This window comes from Hylobates moloch, unplaced genomic scaffold, assembly GCF_009828535.3.
Source record: "Hylobates moloch isolate HMO894 unplaced genomic scaffold, HMol_V3 SCAFFOLD_13, whole genome shotgun sequence".
In the NCBI taxonomy this organism is placed as follows: Eukaryota; Metazoa; Chordata; class Mammalia; order Primates; family Hylobatidae; genus Hylobates; species Hylobates moloch.
The window spans coordinates 23,023,344-23,050,688 of NW_026652288.1; the positions used below are offsets into that span (position 1 = coordinate 23,023,344).

The window sequence follows — 27,345 nt, forward strand, 5'->3', positions numbered from 1 at the left end:
TCAGGTGTTGAGAGCAGACGGGGAGCTCGCCTCAGTCCCGGTCCCCCAACCCTGGGCCCGCAGGGCCAGGAGGCCACGACGGAGCAGCCCGTGCCACGCGCCGTGCGTATGCCGGGCGCGGCCGCGGAGCCAGGAGAGCCGGGGGCCACCGCGGGGGGCGGGGGCGGCGGACAGACGGACCGACGGACACACCCGCGAGCACTCCAACCCCGGACCGGGCGCGCGGCCGCCGGCGATCCCTCGGGCCGGGGGAGCTGCGCACGGGGCCCAGCCGGGCCGGGCCGGGCCGGGCCAGGGGGCCCCGCCTCCCCCACCCGCCACCCCCGCCCACTCGGGCGCCCGTGATTGGCTCCGCCCGCCCCTGGCTGCGCGCCGAAGCCCGCCTCCCTCGCAGCTAAAGCAGACGGTACTCGGAGCGGAGCGAGCCAGAAGGGAGCATGGTCCCCGCGCCGCGGCCGCGCCAGCCCCCGCGCCGCCGCCGCCGTCCCCGCCACCGCGGATCTCGCCGCAGCTCCAGCCCCGGCCCCGGCTCCGCAGCGCCCGTCCGCAGCCCCGGCGGTCGCCGCGCTTGAGCGCAGCCCCCGCCCGGAGCCCGAGCCGCGAGCCCGGAGCCAGCCCCAGCCCCGCGGCCGCCGCGGCTGCGGGGAGAGGGCGGGGGCGATGCTGCCGGAGCCGCCGCCGCCGCCGCCGCCTCGATGAGAGCCGCGCCGCACCGCGCATAGCCGCACAGGCTGACAGGCAGGAGGACCGACTTCCCTCTCCCGGGCATCCTCCCTGGGCTGCCGGGAGGCGGCGGCGGCGGAGGAGGAGGAGAAGGAACGAGGGGAGAAGGCGGAGAGCAGGAACGCGAGGAGGAGGACCTGGATCCGTTTCCTCCGGCCAGGACCCGAGCGGCCCCAGCCACCGCTACCCGCCGGCGCCGTCCGCTCTCCATCAGCCCTCCTGCGCCCACCCGCGACCCCGGGCTCTCTGCGCGTCGGGCCGGGGCCGGAGCCGCGCGGCCGGAGGTAAGAGCCGGGCCGGGCTGGAGCGCCTCGGATGCGGCGCCGGAGGGAGACCCAGGTCCTAGCCGCCGCGCGGGGCCGGGCCGGGCGTGGGAGCGGGGCCGGAACCCGGAACGCTGGGCTCGGCTCCGGCGGCGGCGGCGACAGGAGCCTCCCGCGTCTGGACTCGCAGGCTGCAGGAGCCCTTGCGCCTGCGCTGCTCCGGGGGGAAAAAGGGGGGGAAAAAACTTCCTGCCGCCGGGTGTGTATGCACCGGGGCTGCCTGGGGCCACTGTCACGGTGGTCGGAGGTGCTGGAGGCGAGTGTGACCCCTGGCCTGAGCAGCCCCCCTGCTGGGCCCGGCGGCGCGCGCCCCTCTCCAGGCCACGTTCCCCTGAGCGGCCCAGGGCCCCGGCCGGGCAGGGGGCCTGGAGGCGCCAGAGGGCTGGCCCCCAGGGACGGCCGCGCGCACTGTCCTTTGGGGAGGTGCGCGCCTCTGTGCAGCGAGAAGCCAGGTTGGAGTTTTCTGCCCCTCGCGTCCTCTGATCCTGCATTTGGGGACTGGGTCTATTTACTCAATCCCAAGTAACTTTCGAGGTAGAGGAGCTCGAAAACCGTCGGGAGGGAACCCGCACAGACCTTATTGTGACCCACCCCACCTCGACACACACACGCGCACTTCCCTTGGCACCTTGTGGGTGCCAGCGTGTTGTGGGGGGACGCGGAAAGGGGAGCTCACGGGGACAGCGAAGGGGCCAGGAGGTAGTGTTGGTGGGGAGGGGTTGTTGATGTGTGGGACAGGGTGGACCTGGAGATGTGTAGTGTGGGAGTGTGAACGCGCGCCCCGATGGCCTCAGGGGGCCCGGGGGGGCCCAGGGCTCGCGTCCCGGTCTCCGTGGCCTGGAGCGGGCTGAGAGCGCGAGGGTTATCTGCGGTCGCCGCGCGGGTGCCCGCGCTGGGCAGCCTCGGCCCCGGGCCCCGAGGGAGGGACGTGCTTGCCCGGGGCCGAAGCGCGGTGTTGGGAGCCGGGGTAGGTCGGAGGCGGCTCCTAGGGCAGGTCGCCTCTGCGTTGCCTGGGGAAGGCGGGGACGCGCTGCCTGCCTGCGGCCAGCCGTCTCGGAAGAGGGGGTGGCGGCCACGCGCGAGTCTCGGATGCCTGGGTCCGCCCGCTGAGAAGCCAGTTGTCGTCCCTGGGCTCTGGAACCGAGCGGCAGACGCGGTCCGTTGGCGGGCCCTCGCGCGGGCCCCCAGGGATGCTGATGGGTAAGGAGCTGCCGCCGCCGCCGCCGCCGCCGCTGCCATCCCTGCCGCTCTGCAAACGTTCTCCTCCCTCCCTCCCGTGCTTGCGCCGCGGCGCGCCCCGGGCGAATCGTGGACGCAGGTATTTATGTAGCATTAGGCGAGACCTCGGCGTTGGAGGGACCAGACCGTGGAGGACGCCGAGCTGCCGCTGCCCGCGAAACTTCCACTCCGGCAGCTCAGCCGCATCCCGGTCCCGCTGCTGCAGGTTCCAGCCTCTCTCCAGTCCAGCAACGCTGGGATTCGGACTCCTCTTGCAATGACAGATCTGTCCTGGTTACGGCTGTATTTATCCTAGTTTCAGTCTCTTTAAAGTCATCTGTCTAGTCACTACAGAGTTTCTTCCTGGCCGTGTGGTCTTATCACTAACTCAGCCCTGGGAGGGCAGATTTGAGGAATTGCTTCATTTTCAGATGAATGACAACAGACTTGTCCCACCTCATTCCTGATTTATTATTATTGTTATTATTATGGAAGGAAGGTATAGAGCTTTTTAATTTTTTTGTGAGGGAGGAGAATGAACAATTTTATAGATTGTTCATTCTGACACTTAGAGAAAACATGTCCAGTAAGCACTAGTGAATACTTTAAAAGCTGGTTGGCATGCGTGTATTTGATTAGTCCATAATCTAGGTGTTTATACAGGTATGGAGCTGTGTGCTACTGATGAATAGTCTCCGTCCCATACATTGTGCTGGAATGCACTTGATTTATCACCCTGCTATAAATCAGGGAATTACTAGCACATGTGCCTTTAAACTCTATATGAATTTAATGGCATTTAAATTGGTTTATGGGCTGATGCATCTAACCAATTTTAATAACTTTTCTGCACAAACATCTTATAAACCATATTTGCCTATGATTAAGAAAAACATTTTCTTCTCCTCGGTCTCTCCATTTCTAGTGTGGTTATGGAAATTTATAGGTCTCCAACTTTCATTTGCAAGCAGCAATCCAAACGAAATACCTAGAGTTTTACTGAAATAAAATATCCTATGGTAGCCATGGTAACAAATAGATTAAGGGTTATTGGTTTTCATCTGAATGTGATGGGGGGTGGGGATCTAGTGTTGTGTCTTTTTAATTGTGTTTCTAATGAGTGGTGGTCATACTTCAAGTACTCAGTGTGGTAGACAAGCAAGACTGAGAATTCAGGTTTGTGGGAGGTTTATTGAAACAAAGACTAGTAGAGCCCAGGAGAATGACTTTTGCTAACTGCAGCTCCTCTTATCTAGGAACAAAATGGATAAAAACCTTTTTTTGTTTCTCCAGTGGATGAGCACACTTTAAGACTGGAAAATGCATTTTGCTTATAAACTATTGCCAAAGGAACCTTTAAATCCAGTGTGTTTTCTAGGAATAAACATGTTGGAAGTGTGGCGGTTGGTGTGGATTGAGTGTCACTGTTGTTATCAACACCTGTCCGTTTAAGTGAGGCACATCATTAGTCTATTCAAGTCTTGCTTATTTCAATATTCATGCATTTCCATGGTGATCCATTCATTTTTGTTTATTTAGTCAACCTTATAAATCTTTCGCATCAATTTTAGTTGTGCCATCTTTTTATTTCTTTTATCAATTGATTTGGCTACAAACCATTCCTAGTTTAAAGTACTTCCTTCTTTTTTTCTGCTAGTTTCTACAAGCCTACACTATTCCCAGCTACATACAGATATAAAGGAGTTAATTTTTTTCATAGACTCAAATAGCACCCCTAATACTAATGTCATTTTTTAGCATCTCATTTGATATGTATCTGTAGATGGTTTTTTTGTTTTTTTTTTTCCTCTTTCAGCAGGCTTACTGTAACGCTTTCTCACTTTTTGGCCAGGAGACATCAATTCAGTCCAGCAGAACTAACAAAAGTTTTTCCTTCCTTCCTCCTTTTTGCTTCCTTCCTTTTTTTCTTTCTTCTTCTTCTTTTTTTTTTTTTTTTTTTTAAAATCCCAGTACTGTTATGGCTTAGGCATTCTTTGTGTCATCGGTTGTATCTGGCTTGGAAAGACTTCGAGACTATATTAGAGCAGGTCTGTCCTGGGGTCTTTTCTGGTAGTGGTCAAAGCCAGAAGGTTTCAGAACAGCAGAGGATTTTCCAAATACAATATATATTTAGTCACAGCATATAGTGCCCCTAGGATCATAGTAACATTGTAAGTCCACTGAACAGGCAGTTTTACTTAAATGCGAGTGATGATTTTGCTCACCCACTTTCAACTTAGCTTTCTAATGATGCAATCCCATGCTAATCACAACCCTGTATATTTCAGAAATATCAAGGCAAGCATTAGCACGCTACTGACTTATTAGGATCAGACAAAGTAATTGGAACACTTAAGTTCAAAGTCAGATGAAGAAATAGAATTATAACCAACTTTGTGATTCTGTAATCAGTTAACTAAGTGTCTACTTAGGGATAGGAGGAGGAAGAAACATCATGAATAAGAAATCCAGCCTTTAGTGGTGCTGAATGAGGATAAACCAAGGCAGTTACTATGTAAGAGGACTGGAGAACAAGAAATGTGTTAGTGGATGGGAGGACTGCTGGAGCCCAGGAATTTGAGGCTGCAGTGAACCGTGATCACGCCCTGCACTGGGCGGCAGAGCAAGACCCAGTCTCAGAAAAAAAAAAAGGGGGGGGGGGGGAATATAAGTTTAAACAGATAAATCATATGTTTCCCAGGCCTGTCTTAGCATCTTTCACTGTGCTAGGCACATATCCACGCAAATGTTTGGAAGCTGGTAGAATATCTGTAGTTTGTGTAGAAGATAGTCAGTTTTTATCAAGTAATCTGGGGTCATCGCCTGATATGCTAAAAAATTAGGTAGCATAATTCCTCTAATGTACTTTTGTCTGAAGTAAATTTTACCATAGAAAATGGTCTTAATTTTGGTTTAGAAGGAAAGATGTATCCAAATTCTTTACCTGCACCTTAGATCGAAAATGCTGAGATCAGGACCACCCTGAAAGCAAACTCTATGGTTCTTCCTACAACCGCCACAGGCTTACTTCTCCCACAGTAAATGCAGCCTGTGCTTTCTTCAAGGAAACCACTTGAAAACAGGAAAACTGAAACTGCCAATTAAGATGAGGCAAGTTGATCACTGGAAGTAGCAACAGAGTTCTTTGTAAAATCAGTTTTATCGTTTGGGAGCATTTCCACCTTTAGGGTAGAAAGGAGAAGAGTTCTCATTTTCTGTACGAGAGGGTATCTGCATGAAATTCAAGTAGTTCAGAGACTCTCGACTGTGCAGCAGCAAATGATGACTCACAAGCTGGAACAAGAACGGCGAGCAGGGTTGTGGCCGGGGATCCAGCGTGCGCAAAGAAGACAGCCTCTAGGACATTTACAGGCTGCCATTGGCCTCGCAGGTGTCTATTGTTATAATTTGTAGGTTTTTGACATTTTAAAATCATTGATCATTTTAAGGATATATGTATGTGTGTATATATATTTGTAAACAGATAATCACACATGTATATACACATACATATATACAGTTATATATACACAAATATATGTTCTGTCACTTTGTTTAAACCATGGTTTAAAAACACATAAAATTTACCATCTTTACCTTTTTTTTTTTTTTTTGAGAAGGAGTTTCACTCTGTCACTCAGGCTGGAGTGCAATGACACAATCTTGGCTCGCTGCAACCCCTGCCTCCCGGGTTCATGCGATTCTCCTGCCTCAGCCTCCAGAGTAGCTGGGATTACAGGCACCTGCCACCACGCCCAGCAAATTTTTTGTATTTTTAGTAGAGACGGGGTTTCACCATGTTGGCCAGGCTGGTCTCGAACTCCTGACCTCGGGTGATCCACCCGCCTCGGCTTCCCAAAGTGCTGGGATTACAGGCATGAGCTACCTTTACCATTTTTAACTGTGCATTCGTAGCATTCACACTGTTGTGCAAGCAAGCTCCAGAACCCTTCGTCTTGGAGAACTGAAAGTATATACCCATTAAACATCATGTCCCCATTCCCACCTCCCTCAGCCCCTGGCATCCGCCATTCTACTTCCTGTTTATACATTTAACTACCTTAGATTCCTCACGTGAGTGGAATCATGCCACATTCGTCCCTTTGTGATGGGCTTGTTAAACTTAGCATAATGTCTTCCAGGTTTATCACATCTTGTGGCATGGGACAGGATTTCCTTCCTTTTTAAGGTTGAATAATATTCCATTGCATGTATGGACTACATTTTGTTTGTCCATTCATCTGTTGATGGAGATTTGGGTTGCTTCCATGTTGTAGCTACTGAGAATAACGCTGCTGTGAACAGGAGTATAAGACATCCTGTTTTCAGTGTTTCTGGGTCTATACCTAGAGGTGGAATTGCTGTTATTTTGATGTTTTCTTTGTTTTGAGATGGAGTTTTCATCTTGTTGCTCAGGCTGGAGTGTAATGGTGTGATCTTGGCTCACTGCCACCTCTGCCTCCCACGTTCAAGGGTTCAAGTAATTCTCCTGCCTCAGCCTCCTGAGTAGCTAGGATTACAGGCATGTGCCACTATGCCCAGCTGATTTTGTATTTTTAGTAGAGATGCGGTTTCTCCATGTTGGTCAGGCTGGTCTCGAACTCCCAACCTCAGGTGATTCGCCCGTCTCTGCCTCCCAAAGTTCACTCTGGGATTATAGGCATTAGCCACTGTGCCCAGCCCTATTTTGACTTTTAACGCTAACAAATTATATAAGTTTTCAATTGAAGAGACTTGGTGAGAATGCAGTCACACAGAATACTGTCCAATAAAGAATGCAGTAGATGTTACTGACATTTGTTCTTCCTTTTCTGTGTATGCATTTCCTCCCGAGTCTCTGATCTCATGCTTTGCTTGGGGGCTTGTCCTAGTTGCAGTGATACTGCAGAGGGAATAGAAACATGGGCTTCCTGTCCACGTTGAAGTCCCGTCTCCAGTGCCTCCTAGCTGTGTGACCTTGAAAAGATCCTTAATCTCACCCAGCCTCAGTTTTCTTTTATGAAATTGGAAGGAGCAGTAGTGGCTATCTAGGGTGGTTGTGAGGGTGAAAACAGATAACCTCCATAAACCCACATTACAGTGGCCTGGGGAAGTGCTCTACAAAGGGGGCTTAGGAAAAGTAGCTGTGGAAGAAGAGACAGCAGCAACCCCTAGAGATCTCAGAAACCGTAGGTGCCAGTCCTGTTCAATTTCAATCATAAATGTTTTAATCGCACACCAGGGCATGTATATATATTGTGTTCTGTAAGTCTCACTATCAGTAATTCTGAAAAGCGTAAGACATTTGCATCACAATTCCAATAGTTAAAAATACCCTTGAGTTGATTTGATGTGTGAACTTTTAATTCCATCTTTAGTATCATAATTTTAGAGTTGATGTGGATTTTTGAGGTCAGCTAATCTACCTATTATTCAATCACCAAACCTTTATTACGCCCCAATAATATAATAATAATAATAGCTTCCAGTTATGGCTGCTCACTATATCCGAGTACTTTACATATATTATCTCTAATCCTCATATCAATGCTTCGAGGTAGGGATTATCCACATTTTACAAATGAAGATGAGGCTCAGTGGTAATCAACTGGCCTAAGGCCACAAACCTAGCCACGTTGTTCAGCTGGGTTTGAACACAGATCCCTCAGCTACCAGTCTGTCTGTGTTTTCCTTTCCACACACACACCCCTATTCATGTGTGCATGTGCGCCTGTGTCTTTGTTTTTTCCCATGCATCTGCACCACTTCACACTGCCTATACCAGGTACTGTGTTGTCTATACTAATTAACATTTTATGTAAAATCGATCTAGTAGAAGGAATGTGAGCTAAAATAACAATATTAATCAAGTCTCACCAACATTCATGATACCTTTTGGATTTGCACACCTGCTTCCATTTACTGTGGTTTCTGGAAGGCTAATGAGAACTTTTAGGTGTTTGAATGGCATCTGTTTCTATCTTGAGCCAGCATAGTAAATAAATAGCAAATCAAAGAATAAAAACAATGTAGAAAGGTTTAAAGATTCATCCAGAACCACTAATCGCTGACCCGGGCTTGTTCATTTTTGCATACCGATGCATAGCCTGGTGCCTGGCACAAAACTCTTTGGTAAAAATGTTTGCCCAGATAAGGTGTCAGATAACAGACATCAAAGCCGACTTTTTGGATGTTCTTTTCACTCCGTGGCTGTGTAGTCACATGTTCATGGTTTGTCATTGTGTGGAATTTTTGATGCTATATTTGGGCATATATCTATTAAATATGCTTATTGATGAATTCTAATCTGGATGGAATCTTCTAGGATTTATGACTTGAGATTTTGAAGACTAATCCTCTCTTGGAGCTTCATCATTGCAGTGACAACCTGGGTCTGTCTGGCGCTTCTGAGCATCCGTGCCGTCTGTCCTCTCTCAGGGGCTTTCCTTGTGGGGTGTTGTCTGTGCTCAGATTTCAAGATTTGTAGTAGTTCACAAAAGCATCGTTTTAAGGAAAAAATGAAACACCTGGAAATCACAGAGGCAGTTTGGGAAGGGTGATAACACTGTATTTTCCAACTTCTTCTGTTCTATTTTTATTCTTTATATTAGTTTTTTCTCGAGATGGGTGTGAATAGAGCCTGGAGCACACACCACAAAAATGTGTTTGCTCTGTTTTACCTCCTTCAACCTACATTCAGCCAAGGAGGGACTTCTTCAGTCTGAGATTCTCCTTGAGAAAGGCGTGGTTGCAGTGCCTGGGATCTGGACCACACAGGAGGTTCAGGGTGTGGGGAGGCTGGTGCCACCTGACTGCTGGCCCAGCACTGGCACAGTCACTCCTGTGTAGCTCCGCTGCTGCCCCTCCCTTCCCCCTGGGCTTGTCTCTACCCTAGAGGTAATGTCAAGCATGAGGCTTCCTCTTCTTGAGGCTTCCCTGCAAAGCTCCTAGAAGCAAGTTGGAGGTGTGGGCGGTGAGGGAAGAGCAGACAAGAGAACTCTGTATCTCTGTTTTGTGCAAAGCAAATGCCAAAGGCTTAGATCAAATTAGAGACCCAACAGTGGCCAGAACATCCCTGCTTTCCTTTTGGTCATTTAGTAACACTGAGAAGTGGTGAGGAATGGTGAAATTGGGATTGAAAACAGAAAAAACAAAACAACCTTCCCTTTCTCCTTTACCTTCACTTTTCACATCTTCCAGCTTTAAGCATCTGCTTCTGGATCAAACCTGCAGCTAAGCTTAGCCTCCCAAGGAACTTTAAGGATATATATTCAGCTCCTGGAGCTTCTAAATGAGGATAGATTGAATAACTGTTTACTGAAAAGGCACAGTGGGAAGAGCACTGCCTTTCCCGTGGCATCTCATTTTTGCTCACCCTGTCGCATGGGTGACTTCACAGTGGTGGTATTCCTATTCTGCAGCTGATTTAGAGAGACCCAAGCATTTGCCCAAATTCAGATCAACAAACATGGGTGCCAGGCCTATGATGGGTGCTGGATGGGTTACAGGGAGGAAGGAGCTTGTCCTCCAGACACCTGCCTACCTATGGAGAAGGAAGAGAGCTAATATTCCCTTTACTAGGGAATATAAATTGCTTATTTGAATAAAAAAAATCATATGTTTAGCCACATTGCTCACTGATTATCACAGTTGACATAATAAGTTGAGGTCCAGCTAATTTTCTTTTAAAGTGTGAAATAAATTTAAAGAGACTCACCAGTATGATTTCAAGTACCTTCAGACTTAAATGTGCTGGCCTCATCTTTGCAAATGGAACAAAAATTCAATTCTGAATTTGCCTGCAAGGCTTAGGTCTATCTGACTCCTTTCTTTGTGGTCAGAAGGCTTCCTGGGGTATGCTGATTTGGATCCACGAAGATTAAATACTTGAGGATTAAATGAGTTCCTGTTTGCAAAGTGCTTAGAACTGTACTGGCATATGCCAAATCAGTAACATCAGTGGTTATTTCTGGACTCGTCTTGGGGATCATGGTCCTTGAAGGGAAGGACTTTGTCTTTTAGCCTTCCTTGGTCCTGGCACAGGCTGGATATTCGTTGTTCAAATACTGTGAGCTCAATGAATTGTGCTGAGGTGACAGAGGAAGGAGACAGGGCACCACATCTAACGAGGAAGTCCATGGAAATGAGTGGTCCAGTCCAGGAATTTCCTGAGAAATTCTGTGAGACAGTCCAGAGCAGAGAGAACCAGGTTGTGAATGCTGCTGTGGCCATGACCCATGGGTCCACTGGGTTCTGCCTAACCACCTATATTGGCTGCTGTTGCTATTGACTTGTCTCTCCATCACAGTAGAGAGGGGTAGAAAATGGTGCTACTCCAGCTAAGGTCACAGATATGTGTCTGTTTCCACACTGTTACCAGTGTGTGCTGAGATAAATTGGGAATAAGCATTTAGAAACTATGATTGCAGGCCAGGCATGGTGGCTCATGCCTGTGATCCCAGCACTTTGGGAGGCCGAGGCGGGCGGATCATGAGGTCAGGAGTTTGAGACCAGCCTCATCAACATGGTGAAACCCCGTCACTACTAGAACTACAAAACTTAGCCAGGCATGATGGCATGTGCCTGTAATCCCAGCTACTCAGGAGGCTGAGACAGGAGAATTGCTTGAACCGAGAAGCCAGAGGTTGCAGTGAGCTGAGATTGCATCACTGCACTGCAGCCTGGGCGACAGAGCGAGACTGTCTCAAAAAAGAAAAAAAAAAAAAAAACAGAAACTCCGATTGCATTCAACACTGCCGTGGCAGCATGATCCATGGGCTCACCTCATTAACTAGGTACAGACCAGTTTGCATGGTCTTGGACTTGCGTGGTGAGTTACCAGGAGAGCCGCCTATGGTGTGAGTGTGGGCTAATCATGCAAGGTAGGACCACATTTTGGTTCTTGACAGATTGGTGATGTAAACAAAAACCCAAAACCTGATCCTTCACCGCAAATAGGCGTAGAGAACTGCCTGGAAGAAACCTAGCTGCAGTTGTCTTGCCAAAGCAAGACATGTCCCGTGATTTTATAACACTTGGGTCTAGAATCCCTCATCAGTGAGGCCAACATTGCCACCTTTAGGTTAACAAGTGGGCTGAATTCTGTCCAACCCAGTGGTGCTCACATTAGCAGGGACAGCAGCCTGGTCTGTCCTGCCCGGAACTTGACTGCCATTGTTGGTGGCCATAAGGAGGGCTGCGTCCCCTGCACTTAGGTGCCTCCCCAGTCTGTCCCCCTGATGCTGAGTGAGAGCCTCAGGTCTTGACCCTGGTAGCCACCCACATACATCCTGAAGCCAATTTGTTGCAATGCTGCCCTGTTTTGACCTCTTGAGATTTGGGTAGGCTATTCTGCCATTGAATTAGCTTATTTGTTTTGGGTAAGTTATTTTGCCATTGACTTAGCTTACTTAGCCAATGGGAAGACATATAAGATGACCTAGCCCTGGCTTTTCAAACCAAAATTAAGGGCCGTGGAATTTGGGAAAGGTGCATACCTCATTTGGAAGTTGGGCTGGTTGGACCAGGAGGCTGCGTGCAGTGCGCTTGTCCGGCCGATCCTTCTAGAGGAGAGCCTGCTGTAATCTCTTCGGTTCATGCTATTCCAACCAGCTTTAATCATCAAAACTTAAATAATATTCAAACTGCGAAAGGAACATATTTCTTGCTGAAGCCTCGATTTGCCAAAGGGAAGCACCTAAGCTTCCCCATCTACCCATCTATGGCAACATGTTGTAAAAAAAAGAAGCACCTGGATGGCTTCATATGATGTGGGGGAAACTGCCTTTTTCTACGATGATTCTCAGTTTTAAAGTTTCGTCTCTTCCCCCAAGTTGAGAAAAATGATTTTCATGGAAAGCATGTTTCAGGGAAGTCGCTCTTTTTTTCTCTGTATAAGGTCACCACCTCACTTGTGACCTTGAGGGAGGCGTCCTCCCTGGCCCCAGGTGTCTGACAAGGTCTGCTCTAGTGGCCCCTGGCTAGAGGTCTGGCAATGGCGGGGAGGGTGGGGGAGGATTTGTGCTGTGAGACCTGGAAGGTACCTGTGACTGGGACAGAGGGAAGGTCGCAGGCAGCCGTGGAGAACCTCGTCAGGAGAGCAGCTCCTGCTGCTGCCTTGCTGGATTAAAGGCACACAAATGGCCCTCCTGTGGCAGGGGCTCCAGCCCCAGTTCTAGATGAGGGCTGTAGTGATGGCCCCTGGCCCTTGCCCCTCCCCACGCACTCTCCCTCACATCACTGAGTGAGCAGGGCTTTTCAGAGCTACGGTCCTGCTCAGGTTTTAAAATTTAAAGCTTAATTCTACAGACACAATAAGCCATTTTTGTTAACAAGGACCTCTGGGGGAGGCAGCAGGGGTGGGGTGGTCACTCACTGACTGTGAAGTCACAATTTGACAGCTGCAACTGTCTGCTGTTTTTATGCCTGGTACACCTCTCAGAATGCCTGATCTCCGGAAACATTTTTTGATAGCTCAAATAGACACCTGGGCCAAGTATAGTCTCCTTGGTCCCAGGAAAATGGGAGGCACTTGCCCATCGGGCCCTTACTCCTGTGCTGGGTGTGACCAGTGGGCCGCTGGGATGGGGTCGGGTGGAGGATGTGACACTGCTGCCTGGAACTGAGCATGCGGCAGTGGGGAGGGTGGGGCTTGGTTCTCAGGCCAGCACAGTGGCAATTAAAACGTACTTTCAACTCAACAAACAAACACCTCCATTAGAAAATGGGCAAAGGACTTGAATAGACACCTCTCCAGAGAAGGTATACCCATGGCCAATAAGGACATGAAAAGATGCTCCACATCACTAATTATTGGGGAAATGGAAGTCAAAACCACAATGATATACCGCTTCACATCCATTAGCATGACTATAAATAACACCAGAAAATAACAAGTGTTGGTGAGGATGTGGAGAAACTGCAACCCTTATGCACTGCTCATGAAAATGCAAAATGGTGCAACTGCTATGGAAAACATTATGGCCATTCTTCAAAAAATTAAACATAGAATTATCATCTGATCCAGCAATTCTACTTCTGAGCCTATACCAAAAAAAGTGAAAGCTGGGACCCAAACAGATGTTTATACGCTAGTGTTGCTCATGGCAACCACGTTCATAATAGCCAAAAGGTAGAAGCAACCCAAGTGTCCATCAGTGATGAATGAATAAACAAAATACACTAGATACATACAGTGGAAGATGATTCAGCCTTAAAAAGGAAGGAAGTTTTCACACACGCTATAGCATGGATGAACCTTGAAGACATTATGCTAAGAGAAATAAGCCAGTCACGAAAGGACCATTACTGGAGGATTCCACCTATATGAGATACCTAGAGTAGTATGGATTGGATTCACAGACAGAGGTAGAATGGTAGTTGCCAGGGGATGTGGGGAGAGAGTTATCATTTAATGGGCAGAGTTTCAGTTTAAGAAAATGAAATGCTCTGGAGATAGATGGTAGAGAAGGTTGCAAAACAATATGCATGTAGGCTTTGCAGATGCTGCTGCCGCCTCTGGGATCCCCATACTGTCAGCCATGGTCAACCCCGCCGTGTTCTTCAACATCGCTGTCAATGGTGAGCCCTTGGGCCACGTCTCCTTCTAGCTGTTTGCAGACAAGGTTCCAAAGACAGCAGAAAACTTTCATTCTCTGAACACTGGAGAGAAAGGATTTGGTTATAAGGGTTCCTGCTTTCACAGAAATATTCCAGGGTTTTATGTGTCAGGGTGGTGACTTCACATACCATAATGACACTGGTGGCAAGTCCATCTACAGGGAGAAATTTGATGATGAGAACCTCATCTTAAAGCATACAGGCCCTGGCATCTTATCCATGGCAAATGCTGGACCCAACATGAATGGTTCCCAGTTTTTCACCTGCACTGCCATTACTGAGTGGTTGGATGGCAAGCATGTGGTATTTGGCAAGGTGAAAGAAGGCGTGAAGATTATGGAGGCCACGGAGCACTTTGGGTCCATGGGAATGGCGAGACTAGCAAGAAGATCACCATTGCCGACGGTGGACAACTCCAGTAAATTTGACTTGTGTTTTATCTTCACCACCCGACCATTCCTTTGTAGCTCAGGAGAGCACCCCTGCTCCCCATTTGCTCGCAGTATCCTAGAATTTTTGTGCTCTCACTGCAGTTCCCTTTGGGTTCCATGTTTTCCTTGTTCGCTTCCATGCCTAGCTGGATTACAGAGTTAAATTTACGATTATGAAATAAAAACTAAATAGCAAAATAGTGTGCATGCACTTAATGCCACTGAACTGTACATTAAAAAATGGTTAAAATGATAAATGTTATGGCATGTATGTTTCATCACAATAAAAAAAATAGATTTCCAAACATATTCCAAAGTGATTCTCCTAGTAAATTCCTTTTAAAATTCGCTTAGGAAAAAAATGTGTTTAACAATTTAGCAGCTCTTCTAGGGCACTTGCCGTGTTACCCGCTCTGTGCTGAGCATTGCATTGCATTTATTTATTATTATTCGTGGTATAATCGTTGAGAAGCAATACAATGAAATCTACAGCCTCAAGTATTCAGTTCACTGAGTTTCAATAATTGTGAACCTGTGTGACTGTAACTGCATGATGAACCTGTGTAACTTTCATCACCCCAGAAAGTTCCCCCCTGCCCTCTTCTGGTCAACCCCCATCTTCTTTCCAACCACTTTCTGATGTCAGTCATCATGGGTTTATGCCTGTTCTTGACGTTCTTATAGACAGAAACACACAGTGTGCACTCTTGTGTGCCTTGCTGGTCTTGCTCAGCCTGCCGTCTGTCGTTGACCTGTGCTGATGTGTGTCCCTGGAGTTAACTCTACTGCTAGCTAGTACTCCATCCCATACAGTTTGTGCATTCATTCTCCTGTTGGTGGACACTGGGATGGCACTGTGGTTTGGAGACCGCCAACAGTGAGTGAAGATGTCAGGTGACCACTGGGGAGTGTCCCGGCAGAGTGGGCTTGCCACACTTCAAGTTTTCGGTGCTGGGGTTTTGCTCTTTGACTGGCAGCCCACCTGGAGTGAACGATCTCCAGGTAATGGTGTTTTGTTGGTTTACACTACAAGTATGACATCTAGCAGACCAGACACTTGTGTGCCACTGAGCAGATTTCTCCCCAAAGGCCGTCACATGGCTAAGTCACTGTCGGGAGACTGCTTGGTGACTCAGCACTAGGGACAGGAGGTAGATGGATGGCCTTAACAGGTTGACGTCCCTGAGCTGTGATAGCTGCCACACCCATCCCCAGCTCCGACGGCCACCTGCAGATGTGATCAGATACCCAAGGGGGCTAGGGTGAGGTGGAGGAGTAGGGTGCCCCCTCCCCCAGGCAGGGTTTGGGTGGCCTGTCCCCAGCTTGGCCTCTTCCTTTCTGGATCGAAGCCTTGAGGCTGGTTGAGATGCTGTTCAGCCACGTTAAAGCCATTAGTCTGGGACTGAAGCACCACAGCTTTTCCATCTTTCCAGTGACTTGGCTCTCTCTGCTGTGACCCATTCTTGGGTGAGTTTGTAGCCTCAGAGTCCAACAGTGAGGTCAGTGTCTCCCCATTTCCCCAGTGCTGGGCAGTATCTCATCTCATGACATGGTGAGGCCTAATGCAGAGCCATGCAGCTGGGCACTGTGGCTCACACCTGTAATCCCAGCACTTTGGGAGGCCAAGGTGGGAGGGTTGCTTGCAACCAGGAGTTAATAAAGATCAGCTTGGGAAATATAATAGTGAGACCCCATCTCTACAAAAAAAAAAAAATAATAAAATAAAGCCAGATGTAGTGGTGCATGCCTGTAGTCCCAGCTACTTGGGAGGCAGAGGCAGAAGGATTAACCTCCTGGTTAAGGGTGCAGTGAGCCAAGATTGCACCACCGCACTCCAGCCTGAGTGCTATAGCAAGATCTTGTCTCTAAGTGGTGTAAGAGGGGGAAAGCTACACCTTTGTTGCAAATAGATCTGGGCTGAAAACACTAGCTGGCCACCTGGACATGGTGTAATCATAGGCAAGTTAATCTCTTGGAGCATAGCTACCTCATATGATAGCATCAAGAATACCTTTGTTATCCCATGTCTGCCTTCGTAGGCCTGTTGGAGGTGGGTGGGTAATTCCTGCCTTCCAGTAACATGGACAAATTCATCAGTGTGAAAGCCGGTTTCAGCAGAGGACAGTTTCCTCTGCTTCCACATTTCTGGGCAGTACCTCGTCTCATGACATAGACAATACAAGTTGAGAGTGTGTGGGTGACAACTTCAACTGTTGCTCTACAGTAGAGAGCTGTGGAGACAGGACAGGCTGATCAGGGTGGGCTGTGGTCACTGGGGAACCTCATGGAGCAGAGAGAATTTGGGGGCCCTCCAAGAGAAAAAGTATTTATGCCGGTTTCCCTCTCTCCATTCAGAAACCTTACTCTATACACCCCCGGTCCCCACCCTAAGTCCACCAGGTCACTGACAGCTAACAATTGACCCTCACCTGGGAGAGGTAAGCTTGCAAGACCCAGCTTGGACGTGCACCTGTGATTTCTAAAGGACTTCTGAATTCATCTCTCAATGAGGTTGGCGGCACTGCTATCGTGTCTGAACCTATATAGGAGCCGAGGGCTGTGTGGTCATCAGAGCTTCAGTGTAGAGGCTCACATGACAGAGACGTGGAGTGTGGAGCCCATCTCAGCAAGTCAGGGCCTGACACGTTACGCCTGCTCACGTGTGGGCACAGGAGACCTGGGACAGAGGAAGCGATCTGCTCCTGCCCGAAGTAGTGGGAGGGGCAGGAAGGTGCATTGCTGAGCAGAGGGACTGTCTCCTGGTCCAAGGAGCCTCTGGCTGGGCCGAGGCTACCCTCAGCTTCCATCTCTCCTCTTCATTCTCTAGAAGGCTCTGCCAGGTTCAGATCCTGCCTGTCCTCTGCAGCTTTGTAGGGAGCAGTCCCCACGTCTGTGAGGATTGCCTGAGGCAGGTTCTCGAGGTAACTGCTTCAGGGCTGCGTGGGAGTCCCCAGCTGACCTGACCATGTGCTTCTGCGGAAACCGATCACCTCACCTTTTATTTATATTATGTTGTTGATTTTCCTCTAAGGATCTAGGCCAATGCTGGGCACATTTTGCACTTTCAACAGGCGAGGGGCAGAAAAAGAGAATCGCCATACCTGAGGCTTGCCAGCCAGGGGCAGAGCCAGAACTGGAATCCCAGCAGCCCAGATATGGGAAAAGCATCAAGGATGGGCGGGAGGAGGGGATGGGAGGGCCATCTGGGTGAGGGGTCATCTGAGAGCCCAGTGCTGTTTCACACTGTCCCGGGTAGAAAATGCAAACCTTGTGGATTTTCTCTCTCTCAGTGTTGACTTGTCCTATGGAAATAAGGGTGATTTCCTAAAATGTGTGGCTCAATAAAGGATCCCTTCACCGGGGCGTGAAATGACTGTGCATCTGAATCTGAGCCAGAAAAGATAAACTTTACTCCATTTTTCCACACACCGGATTAGAATCTTTCCAGGACACTAACCTAGTGTGTGCTCATCTAGGTCCTTGGGCCTAGGGGCCCCTGGTGAAGGCCCAGGCCGTGCGATCCGAGTCCCAGCGCCCCCATCCTTCCTCCTCTCTCTGGTGGGTTTGTGTCTCCCTGGCATCCCCCGGCAGCCTGCTCTGCCCAGCTATGAACTGAACAGCCTGGCCTGTCTTGGGTCAGAACCTGTCCTCACAGGTGTGTTTGGGCACTGCAGGAGGGTTGGGGAAAAGTGGTGTAAATAACCCTCCTTGCCTTTCTGCTGATCAGAAAACCATGGGAAAAATATGAAACATTTCTATGGATATTGAGAACAAAGTTTCTTAAGTGATTTCACTGTAAGTTTGGTTATTTGAGAGAACAGATTTTAATTAAGAAGGAAACTTAATTAATACATGTGTGTCCCTGATTTCTTATATATGTGTGTATATATGTACATATACATATGTATCCCTGATTTCTTTAAATCTATGTATGTGTATATATCTTATATATCATATATAATCTTATATATGTCTTATATGTATATATACATATAGTTTTCACTGTAGATGTACTATACTATATATATAGTATACACTATAATATCAAGTATATGAAAACAAAGAACATAGATAAAAAGGCTGAAAATGTGCCATAATATTAACAGTGGTCATCTTTCTACCATAACATTTTCTGGTTTTTAAAATAATAAGCGTATTTTTCATATTGGGAAAGATAAAAATTTACCTAACAAGGAAAAAGAATTAACCATCATAGGAACGTTAATTTTGCCATGCCCGTCCCTGTCCCATAGTGAGCAGCATGTGTTTATGTCCATGCTGACATTAAGACTGATGAAAACAGAGAAAGGACAGGCCGCCACGTAGAAGACATTTTTAAACCACCAATTTTTTAAGTGGGAAAGGAACCAAATGGTTTTGTATAATCCCATATAAAAATGTCCCTTATAATGAATCTCAGACTCACCTTAAAGGAGTAATTCTGAGGATTCTCTTCTATGCTGGGGCTCTGGTAAGAGTCAAGATTTGAGGCTTTCTTAAAGCAGGCTTCAAACCTTAAAAGCATACCTTATTGAATGCCAGTGCCAGCATTCTCAAATAACTGTGCCCCCAAGTGGTCACATGTACCTGTAAATTACATGCAGCACAAAGGTGCAATTAACCAGGTCCTGGACTGCAGACTTTGCAATTTATTAATAATAATGATGATGAAAACAATAATACATCCAAAAGAGAAAAGAAAGGGGAAGAAGAAACCCAGAGAGAGAGAAAGAGAAAGAGAGAGAGAGAGGGAGTGTGTGTGTGTGTGTGTGTGTGTGTGTATGTGCAGGCACAAAAGACAGGGAAGAATTTTCTCAGTGTTTATTTTTGCCATGCCTCTCCCAGAAAAAGAGGGTGTGTGCGTGTGCGTGTGTGTGCATGTGTGTTTGCATTTGAAGAGGGAGGCCTGGCCAGAAGAGGTGGGGGTAGCTGTGGGCAGAGCCCTCCCAAGAATTCTGGAGACTTCGCCTCCTTTCTCAGGAGCAATCCTCGATGCCTTTGACTGCCTACTTCTCTGCAGCGGTGGTTCCATGATAGTCTCCTTGGCAGCCTGCCAGAGGCTGTAAGTGTACAGAGAATTGTGTTTTAATAGAAGGCTTTACCTCTGATACAGATTTAAAATGAGGAAGAAACTTTCTGTTCCTCAGCCAGAACAAAATGCGTTTTGCTTCCTGTGAAATGCTGATGATTACAAGCTCATCTTACATAATTTTATTATTTTCAATTGCTGCCCATCAATATCAGGTGATGGTTTCCTGGGAGCAGAAAAGAGGCAGATTCTGGGCGATGACTATTAAAAAAAAAAAGTCACTCAGTCATTAGCAAATCGTACAGAAGTTTAGAAAGGAGAATAATTATCTTTGTGATGATGCTGTTTAAGATCATCAGAACTTGCATTGCTAAGTTAGACACGCCGAAGCAAATTGAGGACTGTTTAATGGCCTCTTAGAAAATGTATTTTTGCTTTAACAAAGCATTGATGTTTGAGATTTAAAAAAAAGAAACCCTTTAAATCTCGTGAAGGAATTCTCTGGAATAACCACATTTTCAGAAATCCGTGACATGATCGAGGTGGTCCACTGTCACGCCCACAAGAGGGCATTTTCTCATCAACTACTGTAAAAACGATTTGTTTTCTAAAGGGAAGCTGAGAGGCCTGGGGGAAGGAGAGCGTTCTGCAGAGCAGGGAGTGGAGAGCTGCTTGCAATTGAGTTGTATGTATGCTTCCACTTAATACGTCCTGCCGAGCCTGCGAGCCAACACGTCCGGCCAGGAATCTGCCCTCTGTGTTTACCTACCTTCTTTTTATGTCTTATTCCCAGAATGACTGGGGACCAAAGGAATCTTTTGCAGGAGTTTTCTCCAGACAGAGTTCCACATGCTAGTACATTGTCGACCCCATCGATGACTTCCGCACGAAACTTGAATCTCTCATATTTTAAGACACCTCTAGGTCAAAGTTCCTTCCTTTATGTATGTAACACGTACTTGTTGAGTACCTACTGTGTGTCAGCTTGAGCCAGACTGACATCCTGTCCTCATGGAACACACATCCTCCACAGGAAGACTTGGCATAAACAAGGAGAACAAATACTAGAGTATGATTTAGATAATTGTAAATGTTATAAGGAAAAATAACTGGGATAAGGAAAGGTAGCTATTTTGATTGGATAATTAGGCATACTTCTCTCATGCATAACAAATAATATTCTAATTTTTTTCAATCCATACCAATATTGTTTGGATTACAAAGGTAATACCTTTTTTTCAACTCGATTTTTTCTAAAAAAGTTAGTTATATTGTTTATTATTTTACGGACCATGAAACATGATGGAAACCAGGGAATCGAGATGTGGCCAGTTGTTAGTTTGTAAAATGACATTTAAAAATTACCATCTACTCATCACCTCATCATTTGACAAAACAATGCATGTTTTAACACCAAAGAGTAGGAAGCATGTAATCCCAGAATAGAGGACAGTTGAATACGTTTAGGGTTTTGGAAAATTTGCTACATTGTCTGAGGTTTTCTCCTTTTCCATGGCCTATGAGAACTTCATCAGGGACTGGTTCGGGTCAGGGGCCGGCATCCAGTTCCACAGATCCTGCTGATGACATTGTCCACGCTTTCCCCAACCACGAGGACCAACAATGTTGGCACCAGTTCTGCAAGCTCAGCTCCCAACTACAACACACAAGACTCGAGAGCAGGAGATGGTTTGCTCCCCATCCTAGGGGTTCTAGGATACTTGATAAGGAGCTCAGCCCAAGAGCTACAATGCCGTTTTGAGAGTTTCTGAAGCCAGGAGTAAAAAAAAAAGCTTTCCTTTGAGCGCATGGTTTTGGAGGTCAAGCAGAATGGGCTGGGCAAATCCAGGAAGGCTTCGTGGGGGAAATGAACTTTGAACTTGGCCTTAAAGGAATGGGTAGGTGTAAGGAAGAGGGTTATAGGATTTTAGTGGGTGATATACACATTTTTGAAGGTTAATGTGGAACAGTTTTTGGTAATAAAAGGCAACATCCATTGTGTAAAATGTTCAGGTATAACAACAAAGTAATAATCTCTAATAAACATATTGTCTAGGCCGAGCACGGTGGCTCACGCCTGTACTCCCACCACATTGGGAGGCCAAGGCAGGCAGATCATTTGAAGTCAGGAGTTTGATACCAGCCTGACCAACATGATGAAACCCCATCTTTACTAAAATACAAAAATTAATCAGGCGTGGTGGTGGGCACCTGTGATCTCAGCTACTCGGGAGGCTGAGGCAGGAGAGTCACTTGAACCCAGGAGGCGGAGGTTGCAGTGAGCCAAGATCGCGCCACTGCACTCCAGCCTGGGCGACAGAGCAAGACTCCATGTCAAAAAAAAAAAAAAACACACACACATATTGTATAGAGAAGATCGTTAATATTTTATCATATTGTCCTACAGTCTTTTGCTTTGCATTTTTACATTAGTTGAGACCGTGTTGCACATGAAATTTTGCATCTTGCTTTTTTACTTTAGTATACAACACACATTGTCTCATGTCATTGAAAATTATTCTTAAACATCACTTCCGGATGGCTTCATTTATTCCATCCTGCCTGCATGCCATTCCCATCAGATGTATTTTTTTTTCCTACTATAACTCTCTGGTGGATAGTCTTTTATATCATTTTGGTTCACAATTTTGGTATCAGACACATCTGCCAAGGTCCAGCTCTGAGGGTAATATTGAGCCTGTCACAATATCCACCCTGGTCTCTATCTGTGCATGTCAAGTGAAGATAATAGTACCAACCTCATGGGGTAGGTATGAGACTTATGTGAGATCATGTTTGCATAGAGTTCTAGAAATAGAATTACCAAGGTTTGATGTCTTTAAAATTATATAACTTTTCAATTATAAAAGTAACGTTCTTTATGGAAAATTTTAACAAAAGAAAAACCATGCAAATTTCATCACCCAGAGATAAAAAAAAAAAAAAATTAACGTTTTAGAATCTATTATTTGTCACTTTGTAAAGAATTGGGATCATACTGTATATATCATTTTCTCTCCTACTTTTTTTCCTCTTAACGTTGTATTGCTTCTCCCTTGTCATTATTCATTTGGAAACAATCTTAAAAGACCATGTTTCGTTATATTCTATTAATGTGTCTTATTTAAGTCTTTCCTTTTTGCCATTTAGATAATTCAGTAATTTGCTACTATAAATAACGTTGCAATGAAATACTGATGAACAAATATCTGTGGACATTTTGGGTTACTTCTTTAGGATTAATTCCTGGAACTGGCTTTACCAAGTCAGAGGTGGAGCAGCATGTGAATACTCACTTTACCCTATTCTATCCTATTATAATTCTTTTTAAATGTTAGTCTGTTAGGTAGGTGAGTAATGGTATCTCGTGGTCTCGGTTGCATTTCCTTGATTACCAGTGGGTTGGAGCATTTGTTTCTTCGTATTGACATACCTGTCCTCTGTCCTTCTATTTATATTCATCTTTTTTCTTATTGATTTTTAAGAGCTCTTTATGCATAAGAGGATATTAACCTTTTGGTATAATGTTGGAAATATTTTTTTCAGTTTGTCATTTGTCTTCTAAATTCATTTATGGTTTCTTGGTTGTATAGATGCCTTTACTTTGCTTATACGAATCATCAACGTTTTTGTTGTTCGGTGTTTCCCCTTGTTTTTAGGCTTAGAAAGCCCTTCCCCATCCTGGCTTTGGATATCTGTGCAGTTGCATTTTCTTCTAATTGTTTTGTGATTCATTTTGCAAATTCAACTTTTTATCAGGTTTTCTCATTTTATCATAAAATATGATTGGAATTTAACTTTTTCTTAATAGTCATTTAATTCTTCCAGTTGCGTTTAGTGAATGATCTTTCTGTCCTCCCTGATTTGAAATGCTACCTCTCATACATTAAATTCTTTGTTGTTGGGTTTTTGTTGTTGTTGTTGTTGTTGTTTTGAGACGGAGTTTCTTGTCGCCCAGGCTGGAGTGCAATGGTGCGATCTCGACTCACTGCAACCTCCATCTCCAGGGTTCAAGTGATTCTCCTGCCTTGGCCTCCTGATAAATTTATTGTATAGACTAGAGGATGTTTCCAGGCTGTTTATTCTGTTTCATTCAGACTTAGTTCTATACCACACTGTTTCAAATACAGAAGTTTTCATTGTGTGTTTTAAAATCTGGTAGTACAAATCATCTTCATTATTATTATTTCCCAAAATATTTTTGGCTACTATCTCTGACATATCTCTTATAGCCCAGAGGAACTTTAGAAGCATTTCACGCTAAAAAAAAATACCTTGTTGAGTTTTTTTTTTTTACATGATATCCATATGAATTTGATGAGATCCATAAATTGATTTATAAAGAATTGACATTTGGACTACAACATTGAGTCTTCTCATTCAGGAACGTGCTATTCCATTTACTCTTGCTCTCTCTGTGTTTATTTGAGTTTACTTCCATATCTCTCTGTAAACATTTGTGGCTTTCTTCATATGAGCTCTGTGCTGCTCTTAGAAACTTCATTCCTAGATGTTACATATACATAGAGTGAGATCATTCTGTCCCAACGTATTTGCTAATGAGTTATTACTGGCAAATAGAAAAGCTGTTAATGTTTGTACATTGATTTTGTATCTTGCTGGGTTACTGAACTTTCTGATGGATGGAACTCTTTTTAAGGCCTTCAAACATGTTGAATATTGTACTAAAAGATTGTCTGTATACCCAGGGATGTCTGGGAGAGCTTGTATTATCATTTTTAAGAAGCTTTTCTAATTTGAAGGAAAATGGCCTCTCGTTGTGTCTTCACGTTGAAGTTTCTTTGTGACTCTAATCCCGAGTCCTGGTAGCATAATGTATTTCAGGCATACAGTGTTAGTGTGCAGTAATCCTTCCTTGTAGGCCTCCCCTGAAGCAACAGACAACCATAACAGCTCCAATGAGCAACTTTCAGATAGGAGTTTGGGGTTCACAGTTCTGCCTTGTGGGAGGTATGTGAGGGACTAATCATAAAGAATAATTTGGGAGCTAGTTCTGGACACACGTTCTCAGACTGATTGGGTAGAGCCTGTTGTTGAGCTTGGGTTTAAATTCACTCACAGCCAGACAAACTTGAGTATAAAGAACCAGTCAGACATCAGTTTCCCCATTGGTGATCCCTGAAGGACTTTCCATTCACAGCACAAAGATAACCCCTTGAAGTGAGCAAAGAAGAAGAGAAAGGCTGACCAGAAATATGACCGTAGTATCTAGGCACTTCACTCTCCGCAGCTGTACTGAGCTCACATTATATTGTCGTCTTCTCCAGATTAAGGCCTTCTATCAGTTATGGGAAAGGCAAGGATTTCTCCTACCCTGATTCTTCCTAGCATATGGCTGGAGGTGGGGGCGGAATCTCCCCACATCGCCACACAGACGGCTTGTGAATGTTCTGATGGTGTGCGTTTCCTCCGTTGGACGAACAACTCATCTTTTACTCTTTGCTTTTTATGCCAGTTTGGGAAGGTTGTTTTTCTCCCACTTGAAAATCTTCCTCGGAAGGAATATGTTGCCATCAGCAATTCCTCTGTGTTGTAACTATCTCCTATGAAGCCAGACTGTAAGGCAGTGCGTCTTCCCTCAATAGAACCCAAGCCCATTCTTCATGGTTCAGCAAATCTCGGAGTGCCTTCTGCGTGCCAGGCACTGTGCTTGGTGTTGGAACTTGACAGGGAGCAAAACCATGTCTGGTTCTTTCCCTCAAGGAGTTTACAGTCTAGTGGGGGAGACAGATGTTTATCAGATAGTGCAAAAGGCAATAAACACTATGAAGGAAGATGGTCGTGCCATTACAGGGAGCTCTGCCTCTTCTTGGATTCAAGGAGTAATGAGAAGTGATCTGAGATTTAAAGAAATGATAAGCTTAGCATTTAAAGGGAGGGTGAGCTGGGGAAGGAGCAGGGATGATACATTCCAGGCAGGGGAGATACATGTGCAGGAGAGAGTATGGCGCCTTCAAGGAGAGGCGAAAAGGTCAGAGAAGCTGGCGTTAAGAAAGCAGAGGGGAGCATGGCACAGGCGGAGAGTGGAGAATTAGGAGGGAGAGGCCATGCAGGGTTTGTCTAGCCGCATAGGTATGCTGTGTCTTTATTGCAAGAGCACTGACTGGCTGACTATTTTTAAGCAAGGGAATGGCATTTTGCAAAGACAGCCCTGGCTACCATGTGGTAAGCCACTGTGAAACACTAAGGAAGAAGAAACGGGGTACAGTTAGGAGAGGACTGCGGGAGTCCAGGAGAGAGTTGAGGGGATGATGCAGGTGGAGATAGGTAAATGGGCAGGCTGGGGTGGGGGATTCGAGGGTGGGAAGTAAAGGAGAGGGATGTCTCAAGGTGACCCCTAGATTACTGGATGGATGTGGTGCTGTGCTGGGCACTGGGAACAGTGGAAGGGTTCAGGTATATTGGAGAAAGCTGAGCTTTGTTTAGAACTGGGTGTGAGGACTCCTGAGGCATGGCAGTGGTGGCAGATAGGCAGTTATATGTGTGGGTCTGGCTTTCACTCACAGGAGACATCAGGGCCAGAGACAGAAATTTCGAGGAATCATCCGTATAAGATTCCGAGAGAAGAGTCTTAGTGGTAAGGGTCAAGCTGTTGGTCCGCAGTCCTCTTCAGACCTCTTGCTGCTTCTTGTTGTGACGACACTCTGGCTTCCAAAGACGGTACTTCTCAGGTGTGGAGGAGGGCTTTGCATTTCCTGTGTATCCTCCACCATGTGCTGGCTGAGTCAAGAATGGAGGTAATAAAAGAGACGTAAACATGGGAAACCACACGTCTAAAGCATCCCATCTGTAAACTCTTGCTTACTCTCCAGACTCACAGGCCCCACCCTTCAGAGTGAGTCTCTTGAGTACAGAGATGGAACTTGGAAGTCTCTCCTGCTCCCTCCCTCCTCTGACCAGAGCATTCCCTTCCTCTCCCAGCCCCTCATTTCTGAACAATGAGCCTTCCAATACCTTGCCCCTTAAATTGCGTGCTTAAATTTGAGATCATTTATCTAATTATTCATGTAATAAATGTTTATTAAGCACCTGCTCTGTGCCAGGCACAGTGGCGTGGATAAAGATGGTGAAGGCACAAGATGGGGTTATAATGTTCATGTGACAAATGCTGAAATATAGGGATGTCCAAATCTCCTGTGAGGCCAGGTGAGGGAGGGGCCATTTAAGGGAGTGAGAGCAGGCCTAGGGATTTGTGACATGTAGCAAAGGTTGAGGACAGGGTGGTGAGAGCATTTGGGGCAGAATAAACAGATGCGTCAGAGGAAGTGTTATGGGAATGTGAAGTGGTTTCCATGCCTGGAGTATATTGGGTATGTATGTTGCAAAAATGTGTGTGTGTGTGTGTGTGTGTGTGTGTGTGTGGTCGAGGTAGGATGGAAGGGCCAGGTAATGGGTCATGGGGGTAGAGAGAGGGAGATGGGTTATGACCCCTAAGCTGCCAAGGTGGGTAGCATCCAAATAAGGCAGGACCTCAAGAAGAGAGTTGTGAGGTCGGCCAGATTTCCTTCTGTTGTGTGTGTGCCACAAGAGTTTTCTCAGCCTCATCCATTCCCGCTGTCAGGAGATGAGACAAAAATATCCTTATTCTTCTTGCATTGGGAAATGCAAGCTTGCACTGGAATCTTAACAGGTACTGCTGGTTCTGCCTTCTCCACTTCCCAGATGTGGGCATGTCAGCTCCCAGCATCAGCAGCATTGAAAGACTGGTTCTGAGGGTCTCCTTGGGCTCTTTTGGCAGAGCGGAGATAAGTTTCTAATCTGAGTCACTTAGGGTTCTGTGCATGGGCCCAGTCTAATAACTAAAAGCTTTCTGGAGGAGCCAGAATTTTCGTCATGGATGTTTTCTGACTCATGTTGTCATTGGAATGACTTTTAGTTCCCTTTGGGCATGTCTGACTTCTACACTTCTTAGGAAATGTAGCAAAGGTTGAGGACAGGGTGGTGAGAGCATTTGGGGCAGAAGAAACAGATGTGTCAGAGAAGTGTTGTGGGAATGTGAAGT

The 27,345-nt window shown here is 46.3% G+C and overlaps 1 protein-coding gene and 1 pseudogene across 1 annotated transcript in view; both read left to right on the plus strand.

Moving 5' to 3' along the window:
• Window positions 1–727: 727 nt before the first annotated feature.
• KLHL29 (kelch like family member 29) overlaps window positions 728–27,345 on the plus strand; it is a 325,784-nt gene continuing 299,166 nt past the window's right edge. The window contains exon 1 of the mRNA XM_032172350.2: window positions 728–1,007. The gene's annotated coding sequence lies outside the window, so the exon portion shown is untranslated. The remainder of the gene's footprint in view (window positions 1,008–27,345) is intronic.
• On the plus strand, window positions 13,784–14,284 carry LOC116480387 (peptidyl-prolyl cis-trans isomerase A-like; annotated as a pseudogene).